The sequence below is a fragment of the Podarcis liolepis genome (assembly GCF_965112155.1).
Source record: "Podarcis liolepis genome assembly, chromosome: Z".
Taxonomy (NCBI): Eukaryota; Metazoa; Chordata; class Lepidosauria; order Squamata; family Lacertidae; genus Podarcis; species Podarcis liolepis.
Genome location: NC_139570.1, coordinates 37,227,375 through 37,242,010, shown reverse-complemented (window position 1 = coordinate 37,242,010; position 14,636 = coordinate 37,227,375). Strand labels below are relative to the sequence as shown.

Below are 14,636 nucleotides of genomic sequence, written 5' to 3'. Positions count from 1 at the left end.
TTCAAACATTTAAGCCATGCTACTCTCATTTGATTAAATCCACCCCAGTCCAAATTTCAATTCAAGTGATTTTTTTTATTATTTGGGAAAACTTGTCAAGATAACATGAAAAAAACTAACATGGCAGATTTTCTTTATTTTTTTGCTTTTGTTTACTTAAGATATATATAAAAGTCAAAGATACTAAATCAGATCTCTCATCAATTTAGGGCAGTAGTAAATCTTCAAAATCAATGTTCTAGAGAAACCATGTTCACTGCTTGCATTGCTTGCACCACCACTACCCCTGCAGAGGCCACAGAAAGAACAGTAAGTGGATGGATGTCATATTGGCCATCCTTTGGACCTCCTAGGAAACTCAACCAACCAAACCTGCTGCTGCCTGGAACTGGGTTCATGCAGTACAGCTAATCTGAGAACAGAATGGGATGCAGTGGTGGGTAGCCCAAGGAAGCACCATCAGACCTGGATGCCTGACCCCAGCATGAAAGACTAGGATGGTGCCAGCAGATTCCAGAAAACTTCTTTAGGAATGGAGTGATCTGTGAGTTTGTTTGGGCCCTGCGTGAGAGCCAGATGTCTGAAGGAGTGGCAGAAAATGGTCAGAAGAAGGAATTTACATTATTATTTATTTATTAGTTTCTGTGTATCAATAGTTTTATTGTGTATTTTTGCAACATAAATGCACTCCCTTCGAGGCCAATGGGAAATTTCCCAATCTGATGAGAAATTTTAGTCCTACTGTAGCCTTTCCAGCCTTGTGCTCTACAGATAGTGGACTACACCTTCCACCATCCCCAAACAATGGCCATGCTGGCTGGGGCTTATTCAAATTTGAGTCCAACAATGTCTGGAGGGCACCAGGTCAAGGCAGGCTGCCCTACAAACCCCCTTTTTACATCCTTTGATTGTGTGTAAATGCAGTATTGGCTCATTTCCTTTCTAAAGACAAGGGAAGAAGCTTCAACATACAGGAAACTGGCCCACCCTTAACCTCTGTTGCTTGGGTGGAGCTGTCCCAAGTCCCAAGACTCTGTAGGGAATGAGCTTATTAGGAAAGCAGCCAGGATTCAGTGGAAGAAGGCGGAGGTGGTGGGCAGGCATGGGCTGAATCCAGACAGTCCAGCCAGATTGATGGGAGAAACTTGTTCCTGATCTGCAGGTCACCCTCCCAAGCAGCTTGGCCCTCAGGAAGCAGAGGCAGCCAGCGGCCACTTTTGACTTCACTGACATTTCAATGGCTGGGCTGAATTAGGCAGCTCATAAGGGAGGGCAAAGCAACATCTGAAGGCTGGAGAAGGGAGGGCCCTCTCTCCTTCCTCTGCTGGCCAGGGGAATGCTCCATGACTCACAGATGTCATTGCCTTCCATGTCTCCTATAGGGGCTGGTGGAAAAAGCAAAATAAAATAAAATAAAATAAATTTTTTGAAGGGGGATAGTTTCATTTGGAATCCTAGCACCTACCCTAAGCAACAGCAGTCAAGGTGTTCCTAGCTGCAGGCTTATCTAAGGGGGAGTTCTTCTGTCACTCAAAGGGTTGGTCTATCTACCACAGTATTGTCAACACTGACTGGCAGCAGCTCTCACGGGTTTCAGGCAGGGGTCTCTCCCAGCTCTAGAGATGCTGGAGTTTTATAAAACCTACTGACCTATGGTCAGGGATGATGGGAGGCAGAGTCCAGCAATCTTGGGATGGCCACAGGTGAACCATCCTTGGCCTTACACTAAATTTTTTAAAAACATATGTAAATGCACACCTCTTAGTCAATCCATCAATCTCTTTGTTATGGTCCATCTAGCTCTGAATTATCAACACTGGCAGGCAGCAGCTCTTCAGCCTTTCAAGTGGTGAGCATTCTCTGCCCTACCTGGGGAAGCTGGCAGGGATTAAACCTGGGACCTTCTGCATGCAAAACAAATCCTCTACCAGTGGCACTTCCTCAAAAGGGTGAATTAACTGGTGGCAGGCCAACAGCACGGCAGTCCTGAGCATGGGGCCAGAAGGGTATCAAGTGGGAATGTAATCTGCATAGCCCCCCTACAACTCCCTATAGAAAAAGTCAGAGCTGACAGAAGACTAGCTGCACCAGCAAGCTAAAACCCCAAAGGAGCACAGGAAGCTGCCTTATAACAGATCATGTGACTTAAGTTTGTCCAGGTTCAATTTCCAAATCAGTATTTTGGCTTGCCTGGAGGCCCCCCTCCGCTAGCATGCAGAAACTCATCTCTTGCTTGCGGGCAAGCCCAGCAGATGTTGCAGGAGGGGCGCATAGAACCACCAAGGCTGCTACTGCATTATACCAAAATCCTAGTGTGAAAAGGCTATAGTAACAAATAGCTCGGGCACTTAAGGTCTGAAGCACCTTCAGTGGCTGGATTTCCAGGCTGGAAAACCACATCCTCCCGAAAAGAACAAAAGGCTCTGACCCTTCCCATCCCCCACAAGGCAGCAGCCTCAAGCTGGAGGAACAGTGAAAGGGTGTGAAACATTGATATTGTGCCCATTTTCTTGTTTGACCTGCCTGTCACTTCCCTTGGGAAGGTTCAGCGCCCGTCCGTCCCCCTTCTTGGGGGAAAGGAAAACGAACTTCGCAATTTAGGCTTGGATTTCAAGGCATGCGACTTGTCTGGCTGGAATACAGGTTTCTAAAAAGAACCCCATGTTGCCAGGGGCTGTTTACCCATTGCCAAGGCAACAGGGGTGATGTCATTGCCTCTCACCATTAAGGCACACAATTATGGCAAGGGCTGTGGAGGACACCAGTGCTAACAACAAGCTTTCCTAGGGTTCAAGAGCTCAGATGTAAGGCACTCCACAGAGAGTTTTATAAATAAAATAACATAAAAGAAAAGAAAGAAAGTACCTTCTAATACTAAGTGCTGACATAAATGGAGTCGGAATAAAAGCACTGAGAACAAGAGAGCTGGTATGCCATGCTCAGGGAAATGCTGAGATTTGAAGCAGTACAGAATATATATAAATGAATGCCTAAAGGGGGGGGCTTACTATTTATTATTATTTTATTTATTATTTGTTGAATTTATATGCCACCCTATACCCAGAGGTCTCAGGATGGTTCACAGAACAAAATCAAACCACAAATCAAAATAAAATCAACAGCCCAATACCCCCCCCAAAAAACCCCCACCACATTTTAAAAGGGCATAGGTTCCAATGAGAATTGAGCAGGCTCAGTAGCCACAGAATGGAATGGGCTGGAAATGCAAAATTAGGGTGGGAATGGGCTGGAATAGCCCGGAGGAGGGTGTGACCAGGGTTTCCCAAAATTATGAGTTCACTGACCCCTTGATAAAGTTGCTATTGTCCCCAACTCAACTTATTAGAAGCATAAATTGAATAAAGTAAAAATAAATAAATAAATATATCACCTACACTTGTTTATTACCAACCACGATTACAGTAGTACCTCGGATTAAGAACTTAATTTGTTCTGGAGGTCTGTTCTTAACCTGAGACTGTTCTTAACCTGAAGCACCACTTTAGCTAATGCGGCCTCCTGCTGCAGCTGTGCCGCCGCTGCTGCAAATTTCTGTTCTCATCCTGAAGCAAAGTTCTTAACCCAAGGTACTATTTCTGGGTTAGCGGAGTCTGTAACCTGAAGCGTATGTAACCTGAAGCGTCTGTAACCCAAGGTACCACTATACTAGTATTTGTAATCTGTAAGAAGAAAATAAATAAGCAAAACAAGTGGGGGAAAATGATACCCTACTTTTAATATTCTCTGATGAGACGGGGGCACCTGGGTGGGCTTTAGCCACCAGCAAGTTGCAAATTCTGGGCTATAGGCTTGAAATTGTTTAAAAAGTGAAACTCTGAACCTGTCTACAATTCTTGTTTGAAGTAAGAGGAAGAACAAGCAAGTGGTAGGGCCTCTGTGTGGAGAAGATGGAGAGATGCTATTGAGTGACAGAACTGTTCAACACCTACTTTGCCTCTTGTCTTCACCCAATAGGAACGCAATGCCCAACCTGGTGATAACGTAATAAATGATGTGTGGCAGGAGCTGTGGCCCAAGAGAGGAAAAGAGGTGATAAGGGAACACCTAGCTAATTTAAATGAATTCAAATCTCCAGGGCCTAGTGAGCTGCGCCCAAGGGTACTAAAGGAGCCTGCGGATGTAATCTTTGAGAATTCTTGGAGAACAGGTGAGGTCCCTGCAGACTGAAGGCGGGCAAATGTTGCCCCCATCTTCAAAAAGGGGGGAATCAAATTATCTATGATTCTATGAGCTATGAAGAAAGAAATATGGCCTGAGAATACTGTTATATTGTGGAATCATCTGATTAAATACAGACATTCCTTAATGGCAAGGCAGATGCCTTCTGTACATGCTCATGCTCTTGATTTCTGAGACTCATAGTTCCTAATTAAATTTCCCGCATCTAATTAGATTGCCTGCATTATAACTTAGAAACTTATTTTCCACTGCTGGGAGGAGAAGAAACAGGATGGTGCATCTGCAACAAAACATCATCATAGTAACGAAACATTTCTCTCCCATACCGGCCTCTACGGCCACAGCAGGCACTGCGACCTGCCTATAGTATGACTTCACCCGCAAAAGTGTACTCCTCCATTGTCTACTAAGCAAGATGGATGCCAAGCAACTAGTCTTGAAACTTGCCAGAACCTTGTCTTGAAAATGATGGTTCCACTGTATAAAGGAATGCTAAATCATACACAAAGTGCCTGGAAGTTTTAGTCCTTGTCAAAATCTCAAAGTATGTGTGATATCCTTCATTTATAGCTATATTCCAGAGTGAGTGGTAGCAAGTATCCTGTGTAAGATTTTGGGCTGTTTTGCACTGAGTTGCAACTACTATTCATGCTGACAAGATCATATATAAGACCAATTCTTTTCACGATGTATTTACATTGGTATCATCAAAAATATCTGGTAACATTAATTTTGGATTTTTTATTTATTTACTTTTTATTTGGAGATGATTTAGTAATGTTTATTATTTCTGTCACAATAAAATTTCAAAAATCTTGCAACAACTGATATTCCCACCATAAATGATAATATGTACCAAGTTTATTGCAACCCCTCCAACAATTAAGTCATATAGTAGAAAAAAAATCTGACATTTTGCAAAGGAGTGTAATACCATCTGTGTAGTAATTTTAAGGAGTTCCCCTCTAGCTATTCTGGAAACAGATTTTAAGGGTCACAATTCCCAAATTTTATTCCAATCCTTGGGAAGAATTTGTGTGCCAACAGCTGGTTCGCATATTTTGTTGTTGTTGTTAAATTTTTTATTCATTTTCAATAACATTCTTCTAATTAATGACAAATTAAATCAAATCAGTCCAAATAACAATAATAACAATACCATCTATTATATATTCCAATTATAAAATTATTATTGAGGGGGGGCTTCACATGTTCCAGATGTCTAGAGATAATCACCCTCATTCATGTTTCTGCATTTTTGGCTATTTTTCAAATTCCAAACTAATATTATCCATCCTTATTCTCAGCCTGATCAGTTGTTGTTTCTGTGGCTCACATTTTCTGTAGCAAAATTTTTATATTGTTAACACACAGGAGGCATTCCCCCCCCCCCCATCTTATTCTCTGTTCAATTATGTTGGTGTTCAGTCCTCTTATCTCTCCTTTGTTCGTTAAGTTCTCATTAAAGGCACTGGGCTTCATTCCAAAAATAGAGTTTATAAATGGCAAGTCAACAAGTTCTCTCAGATGTCTCTTAATGAGCTGGTGTCCGTATATGTCTGTATATAATGCTGTATTGTGGGGCATGCTTCCTGGCTGTATATTATGTGAGAATTATTTAAAATCCTCCCAGAACAAAAGGACACCCCCCCAAGCTCCTCCAGGCCCTAGAAGAGCTGGCAGGGATCCAGCGCTCTCCATCCTTCTGTCCACAATTTCTGTCCACAACAATGTATAAAAATAATCCATACAAGCAGATGTATTTTAGAACAAAGTACAGTGGACACTTGGGTTGCGAACATGATCTGTGCGGGAAGCACATTCACAACCCGCAGCATTCACAACCTGCAGCGCCGCGTCTGCGCACGAACAGGTTGTGATTCGGTGCTTCTGCGCATGTGCAACCTCCGAACCCCGGAAGTAACCCGTTCTGGTACGTCCAAGTTTCAGTGCATTCATAACCTGAAAAAACGCAACCTGAAGTGTCTGTAACCCGAGGTATGATTGTACACCCCAAGTCCAATGGAGCTCTTTTCCATTAGAATTCCTCTTTTTTTTTTTTTGTAACTGCGTGATAATGATTGCCATTTTGTTTCCATCTTCAGCCCGAGCTGCCATATCTGAACTGGTTTTGCCAGCTCTAATTCTCATTAGAGTTCTCCGTTGAGGGCTGTGCATTATACATTCAATTAAAATTTTCGCCTCTTGTGTTTTGTTTAAGTAATTAAATTCTTTTTGGTTGAGCTTCGCCAAATCGTGATGTAATATAGCAAGTATGGAAAGATAGCGGTTGCTCACCTTAATCCATGTTTCAAGATGAGAGTCCGTTTAAAGTCCAAAATTCAGCATTCAACAACTATATAATTTGTCAGTTTTTTCCTCCTCCATCTGGAACATGCCTGTTTTTTTTTATTTATTTATCTAAATCTTATTATTTTACAAAACAGGTGTCTCCTGCGTGTAGGAGTGGCTCTGGAGAGTGCCATCCATGCCGTGCTCTTAGACCCAGCATCCCTGCCACTTGCACGTTGATGCGAGCCAACAGGTCACAGATGATCTGTGGGTCTGTGAGACAGTCCTCCCCCACCCTGGGGAGTCTGCCAGGACTAACTACCCCCATATCAACCCTGAATTACTGGCACGGCTGGGGTCTGTTCGTGTGGGAGGCAGCCATTTCCCACAGCAGGAAACTGGAAGTGGTTTGCATATATTTTAAAGGGGTTCTACCTATCCATAAGTTACATTAAGTAGTATAGAATACAATTTAGAAACTACCCTAGGCCCTTTTTGACCCCCCTTTCAACTCTTATGTCCTTATTCATCCCCTGCACAGTCCCATGGTGGGAGGGTCAAAACCAATCACTATGGGAAATTGGCTAGCTGGGTCCCTGAACAAGAACAATCCAGCTAGAAGGTGAAGCTGACACTGCAACATTTTGTTGCAGATATTACTAGTCCATTCCTCATCTAAAACGGGAACTGGAAGTAAACATTCTAGTTCATGTTAAAAACATGTGGATTGATCTGTGTCACCAAATGGTCTGCATTTCCTGTTTTGGAAAATCTCTTCAGGACTTGAACAGGAAGCATTCTGTAGTTGTTTTCACACTCTCAAACAGGGCAGGTATAAACCATCATCACTGACTATCGCTCATGCTGTTTGGCATGATGGGAGTCGAGTCCAACAACATCTGGAGCACACCAGGTTGGCAAAGGCTAATGCTCTAAACCAGTGGCTCCCAATCAGTCTGCCTGTGTAACCCACCCAGGGGATCTGTAGCACTAACCCACCAACTGTCCAGGACATCCTGTTTTTGAGAGCCATGCTCTTCTCACATGAATATGGCACCCAAAACCACATGAGATCACAGCCAGATGCACATCTTACCCAAGATTGTGGCGACCCAAAACACGTTTGTTAGCACTGTGCTCTTTCATGGGTCATGTGACTCGCATGGATGCATGGTCCTGAAAACATGTGCCCCAGTTTTGTGCTGGGACATATTGGAGGTTATGGTGGCACCATTCACATAACAACAACTACCATATAGATGTCAACATTTTCAAAAGTAGGGAGTCAATGGTTTGGCTTTTGAAAAAACAGGGAGTCCGTAATACTTACCTAATTGGGGACCACTGCTCTAAATCATAGCTCTAAACCAATACAACACACATTTTGCAGCAGACAAGTCCCCTGTATCAGGATGAAAGACTACCTAGTCTAGCATCCTGTTTTCTTACAGCAACTGACCAGATGCTTCCTAGAATCCCACAAGCAAGGACTGAAAATAGCAGCTTTCTCCTCCCCCTTCCAAATACTGCCTGCATCTTTAGTAGGTGGCATACAAGGTACACTGCTTCTTAACTTGGAGGCTTTATTCAGACACCACAGCTAAGAACTACTGACAGACTCTTCCCCCTCCAGGACTTTGCCTCATTCCTCTTTAGATATTTGCCATGGAAAACATTGACAACACAGCCATTTTTAGTCAAAATGTCTAACACCAACCCATCTGAGGGTGGTGTTCAATGCTATGTGAAAAGCAAGACTCACTGTAAAACTAAGTAAATGCTGGTTTGGGCAACCTAAAGTTATACAGTACTTGGGACACAAGGTGGATACATCACCCCTCCTTGTGCCCCAAGGGGGCAAGGGACAAGACAGAAGCAATCAGAGATTGGGAAACTCCCAAAAACAAAACAAAACCCCCAGGTTTTGTCCTCTTTGGTGACACCATAAACCATCTGCACTTCCAGATCCAATCCTATAGACTTGCCTCTCAAAAACCTGTATCTTCCCAGCCCTCACTCCCAGACTGCAACTGTTATAAACTAGTGTTGAGAGGGCCAGGGAGATAGGCTTTTCCACAAAGGCCCTTTCATATCTGGGTGTCTAAGAATCAGCCATCTCTCCATCTTGTCTGTTGAGCTTCCAGAACAAGCCAGCTCCAAGTGGGGCTCCAAGTCAAAGACGGGGGGAAACTCCAGCTTTCCAGATGTTGTTGGACTCCAGCTCCCATCATCCCCAGTCACCATGGCCAATAGTGAGGGATGATGGGAACTGTAGTCCAACAATATCTGTAGCCCAACAGCCCCATCCCTGCTCTTTAAGGTGGGAAATAAAGCTGCTGTCAACTGGATTTCCACAGCATTTTTTTTTAAAAAAATGTGTGTAGCGAGGGAACCAAGGATGGGTCAAGTGGCCTCAGGGACACTTGCATTCCAAGATAGGGCAAAGTTAAGGAGTGATTGCAGACAGACGAAAGGGGACCATCAAATGACCACAGACAATAAAATTGTGCAATGATTGACTAGAATTTGGGGGTCATCCAACAACTGATTGGCAGTAGATTTGGTAGGGCCAAAGATAACAGGGGAAAGGTTGATAGGACTGGACATCTTTAGTTCGGAAGAAAAGAATTGGGTGGGGAAGGCAAGATAATTGTCTTCAAATCTCTGTAAGGTTGTCACATAGAAGACAGCAAAAGTGTGTTGTCTGCTGTGGTGAAGAGCCCACACTAGATCTAGTGAGCTTCAGATTCAGGAGGGGGGATTTTCAGTTGAACATTAGGTGGCATTTCCTGAAGGTCACAGCTATTCAATAATGGAGCTAGCTATGGGTGGGGGTGCATCCTCTGGCTAGAGGTCTTCCAGCAGAAGCTGGAGAATTGTCTGTTTGCTGGGCGAGGGTCCTAGCTGTGGATTTTCTGCTTCAAATAGGAGACTGCCCTAGATGGTGCACTAGGATCACCCTCCAGCTCAATGATTCTATGACTTATTGACAAAACACATAGCTTAACTGATAGAATCTGGTGCCCCTTAATGCTAACTGTTATGGACAAGCAGCAGAAAGAAAGGGCTATTGCCTTTGCACCCTGTTTGTAGGCTCCCCAGGAGGTACCAGGCTAGCTACTAAGGAAAGCAGAATGGACCTCTGAGGTGTCACATAGCAAAGCTCTTCCAACATTAATGCATATATAGTTGGATTTGATAGCTGTGCACAGAATGTAGGAAGCTGCCTTAAGTGGAGTCAGACCAATGGTCCATCTAGCTTAGTGTTACCTATGCTGACTGGCAGTGGCTCTCCAGGGTCTCAGACAGGGAATCTTTCCCAGCCTTGCCTGGAGAAGCCAGGGATTGAATCTGGGACCTTCTGCATGCAAAGCAGATGCTCTCTCACTGAACCACAGTCCTTCACTATAATGAATCAGACCACTGGTCCACCTAGGTCAGGGGTCTGCAACCCGCGGCTCCGGAGCCGCATGTGGCTCTTTTACACCTTTGCCGTGGCTCCAGGGCGGATACTAGCGAGGGGAGGAGGCGCATTGTGCGCCCTGACACTCCCCACTGTGGCAGGTGCTGTACTGGCTGTGACGTCGCATGGGGGCGGTGCGTGCGTTAGTCATGCACCGTCCCGACATCACCTTCCCGCCCGCTGTCAGATCGCGGCTCCGGAGATATATTTGCTTTAAATGTCACAATGGTTTTGCAGCTCCCAGTTTTTTTCCTTCGGAAACGGGTCCAAGTGGCTCTTTTTGTCTTAAAGGTTGCAGACCCCTGACCTAGGTCAATACTGTCCATGCTGCCTGGCAGCAGCTCTCCAACACTGCAGAACAGGGTCTTCTGCAGCCCTACCTGGAGATGCCAGGGATGAAACACAGATCCTTCCACGTGCAAGGTTGATGCTCTGCCATCAAACTACAGTCCTTGTACACAACTGTGCAACACAAAATTAAGTGAAGGGAACCAGGGTTCTCAAATAAGAGATTTTGGCAGGTTGACCCAAGTACCTTACTCTCTCTGTACTACTGGGGTAGCCTGGCTTGGCGTGTGCTTCGCTACCATGACCAACTCAGTGAGCGCTCCAATTGGAGAACAGCCTTTACCAAAGGTGTCATGGGCTTTGAAGACACTCAAACTCAGGGCGCAAGGGAGAAATGTGCTAAGAGGAAGGCACGCTTGGCAAATCCACACCGTGATCAACTCCTGCCCAGAAACCTATGTCCCCACTATGGAAGGACATGTGGGTCCAGAATTAGCCTCCAGAGTCACTTATGGGCTCATTGTTAAAACCATGTTTATGGAAGACAATCTTACTCGGCTACAAGTGATTGCCAAAGAAGAAGACCTGATCCTACAAAGTTCTGACCTCGGTCTGGCTCCTCAATCTGAAGACAGCTGTGAGTGCCTGCTGGTATCCTTCCTGACTGGTCCACTAGAACCAGTCACAAATCACCCAGACTCAGTGTTACAAACCACCAGTCACAAATCACCCAGGAGATCCAGTGTTAAACAATTCCCAGACACCTGGCTACTCAGGCACCTAACAGTGCTCAGAATTTGATGCATTTCTGAAGCCGGGCAGTAGAAACATATGGAAGTTTCTTTAGTGTGTGTCATGTGTGAAGCATTCCTGCAAACTGAGTCCAGCAAAAGCCCACATAATGGCAGCAGGAATAGGGAGACACTTGTAAGTGAACTAAAAACAGGCCTTGCATCAACTGAAAGTTCTGGGCCAGAGGCCACAACTTCCTACACCTTCCTAAATGCATTTTAGAGGGTGGGAGAAGAACAGACTTTCCTGAAAGAGGACCTCCTTCTTCATATCACTAACCAAACCAGCTTTACCCTCAGGCTCAAGAGCAGTTGAGGAACCAATGCTGTGGTGATGTACAACCCCCCCCTTTTTTTTTGCTGTTCTGCTGTTCTGAGCAGTTCTGCTATTGCAAGAGGGTGGTAGTGGTGTGTGTGAGAGTGTGTAAAGGGAAAGGTTGGAGGCTCATTTCTCCACTGGGAAAAAGATTCAGAAGGCAAAACTCCCTGACAACCCCATCTAGCGAGCTGCCTTATAGTGAGTCAGACCATGGGTCCATCTAACTCAGTACTGTCTACACTGACTGGTAGTAGCTCTCCAGGGTTTGGGGCAGGGACTTTCCCAGCCCTACCTGAAAATTACAGGGATTCAACCTAAGCTTGGGTCTTCTGCATGAAAGCAATGCTCCAACACTGAGCTCTAATGAAGAAGGGAAAGGCTGAATGTTAAGTAAACCAATTACAGTGGTACCTCAGGTTAAGTACTTAATTCGTTCTGGAGGGCCGTACTTAACCTGAAACTGTTCTTAACCTGAAGCACCACTTTAGCTAATGGGGCCTCCTGCTGCTGCTGTTCTCATCCTGAAGCAAAGTTCTTAACCTGAAGCACTATTTCTGGGTTAGCGGAGTCTGTAACCTGAAGCATATGTAACCCGAGGTATCACTGTATTACAATCAAGCACAACACAAATATTGTGAAATAAAACAAATACATAACTAGCAAGGATCCTGTGATCTCAAAGTTTCACATTCAAGTATTTTTGCTGCATTTCTGCAAGATGTACAGTTCAGCAGCGGGGGAGGGGTGAAGGTAATTCTGTCCTTACTCTGTATCAGTGTGACGGGAGCACTTAATCACTCCTGACATAGAAAGAGTAGAATAACCTAAGCCTTGAGGAGGCTGTCTGATGTAACTCTGTACTGTGCCAACTACAACTCCTTCCAGTTAGTGACTTGTGCAGAAGTCAGGAGTTGTTGTGTTTCTGTTTGTGCAGATGCATGCAAGATTGAAACAGTTCTCCAATTCTCCCTCTCTCTCTGGATCGTGGCCCCAATCCTGTGATCCTGACCATCAAATCAGTAGCTCAGTACTAATTTTAGCTAGTGCTAAACTAAGAGATGCATTCTTCGGGAACTGAACTGTCTAGTTAAAGGCAGAAAAAGGAAATGGTGCCCCAAAATGAAGGGAAAGACAGCCAACAGGGCATCTGGGGAATGGTAATAATAACCCCACAGCCCAGCCTTAGCATCACAGCACATGAAATGTCAGAGGCCAAGGGAGGTCAGGCTTGGACATCTTTATATCCGGAGAGTGTTCTCATTAACATAAGGTTCAGCCTAGCAATCCATCACAGTTTAGATGCAGTGAACTCACCTTTTAAAAGCACTAAAAATGCAACAAACCCCAAACAGCTAGTTTACATCTTTATTTCTACAGTTTTCAAGCAAATCTGATGTTCAGGGTTCAAGGTCTGAAACACAAGTGCAGAAAAATGTCCCTTCTATGCTGTTATAGGCATTCCCTACAGCTCCATGCTTTGTTTTTATTTACAAGTAACCAACGTAAATAAAACTCATCACAACTAGCTGACGTGGAGTTCCATTTGTACGGTATAACTTTCCTTTAGTGAGTGAAGGACAAAGATATATTGTGGGAGGAAGGGGCCAGTCAGCCAGCCGGTTACAAAAGCAGAGGAAAAGGACGGAGAACCTCTAGCCACTGCCTCACAAACTGTGCTACATGGACCACCAATAGTCTGTGGCAGTGGGGGGACGCAGGGGGATGCATACACCTAAACATTTTGTGAATCTAAGTTCGGCCTTATTGAAGGACAGTATTTCAATATGAGTAGGAAAATGATAGAACTCCTAAACATGTTGTTGTTTTTAAAGCACTGGTCATCAGTGCCAGGCAGCAAGGCCAACGGCCAGATGGGTCAAGGGTGTTGTAGTCCAGCAGCATCTGGAGAAACACAGCTTCCCCATCCCTGCCACAGGACAACGTCAAGAACTCCAGCAAAAAATAAATAAAAAGGAGGTACCAGTATCTATCACCAAAACAGCAGCAATAAAGCTATAATGGTTTTTTTTAAAAAAAAAACACACCATCTTTTTTAAAATAAATGCTTCACCAGCTTACATACTGGAATACCTTTTTTTCTTTTTAAAAGACACTGAGCCCACCCAACAGTTGCCCACGGAATCAGATCAACAACAGTTGCCTTAAATAGAACACAGGCACCCATCCCCTTGAAGAGCTTAGTGTCACCCACAGGCCCAAAGTTCTTCCTTGCCTCCCCTCCAAGCCTGGAGCTCTACTGTTTGCTTGCATTATCTGATCCCTGCTTCTTAGGTTGTCCAAGTGTTAAATCATCAAACTGAGGGCACTTGAGTAGAGGCTTCCAAGGACTGCCCACCCCATCCCCTGGAAAGCAATTTTCATTAGGAACCCAATTACCCACAAGGCGCAATAAAAAACATTTAAGGTCCCTGATCTCATAACTCTTCAGAAAAGTAGTCAATGCTCACAGGCTTCCAATGGAGGGGTGGGGGTGGGGTGAGAGAAGGAACCACTTGAGCAAATGCTAGAAAAGGAGGAAAGCTGTAAAATTATTTGCTGCTAAAAGCCTACCACCAGCACCCACCCTCCCAACAGAAGAAATCTAACTGGGAGAGTATATTGCTGCTGGTATTGGTTTGTAGCCAATGTTAGCTCTAATCAGACCCCTGTACATTTAAAGCTACGGTAATTTAAAGCACTTGACTACCCCTAAATAATCCTAGGAGCTGTCACTTATTAAGGGGTGATGTGAATAGTTGCTCTCAAGAGGGGTCAAATACAGTTCCCAGGATCCTTTGGGGGAAGTCACATCCTTCAAATGTATGATGTGTTCTCAGTCTTAGAAGCAAGAAACCACAAGTGGGATGGGTTGACAGTCTTTAGAGAAGGATATGAGAAGAGCCTGTTGGATCAGGCAAATTGCCCATCTGTTCTCACAATGGCCAGTCAGATGCCTGAATGTGAAGTCCACAAGCAGGACCCGAGCACAAGCGTCCTCTCCCAGGCTGCAGTTTCTAACAGCTGGTATTTAGAAGCATTACTGCCTCTGACTGTGGAGGCAGAATCTGCCACTGCGGCTAGTAGCCACTGATAGACCCCATCAGGTTCATTCTTCTGAACTATGGAAATCTGTCCAAAATCTAAGCATGGTTTTAAAAGTCCTGCATCCCCTTTGTTTGCAAATGTCCAACCCAGTGCAAGGAGAAAGGTCTCCCTCCCCCATCTCTCTCTGATAAGGTCCTTTTAAATCAGATCAAAATGTGTAGCCTGAGGGAGATGGTGC

At 44.5% G+C, this 14,636-nt stretch overlaps 1 protein-coding gene and 2 long non-coding RNA genes across 13 annotated transcripts in view; 1 reads left to right on the top strand and 2 right to left on the bottom strand.

Annotated features, from left to right (window-relative positions):
* RAPGEF1 (Rap guanine nucleotide exchange factor 1) overlaps nt 1-14,636 on the bottom strand; it is a 109,300-nt gene that overhangs the window by 65,914 nt on the left and 28,750 nt on the right. The window lies entirely within an intron of this gene.
* LOC310698479 overlaps nt 4,270-14,636 on the top strand; it is a 118,881-nt gene continuing 108,514 nt past the window's right edge. Inside the window, exons 1-3 of the long non-coding RNA XR_014521551.1 lie at nt 4,270-4,744; nt 6,648-9,928; nt 10,267-11,950. This is a non-coding gene — a long non-coding RNA (uncharacterized lncRNA). The remainder of the gene's footprint in view (nt 4,745-6,647; nt 9,929-10,266; nt 11,951-14,636) is intronic.
* Nucleotides 6,251-13,322, bottom strand: LOC310698482. The gene is made up of 3 exons (XR_014521553.1): nt 11,966-13,322; nt 10,263-11,764; nt 6,251-9,924 (listed from the first exon to the last, which is right to left on the bottom strand). It is a non-coding gene; the product is annotated as an uncharacterized lncRNA (long non-coding RNA).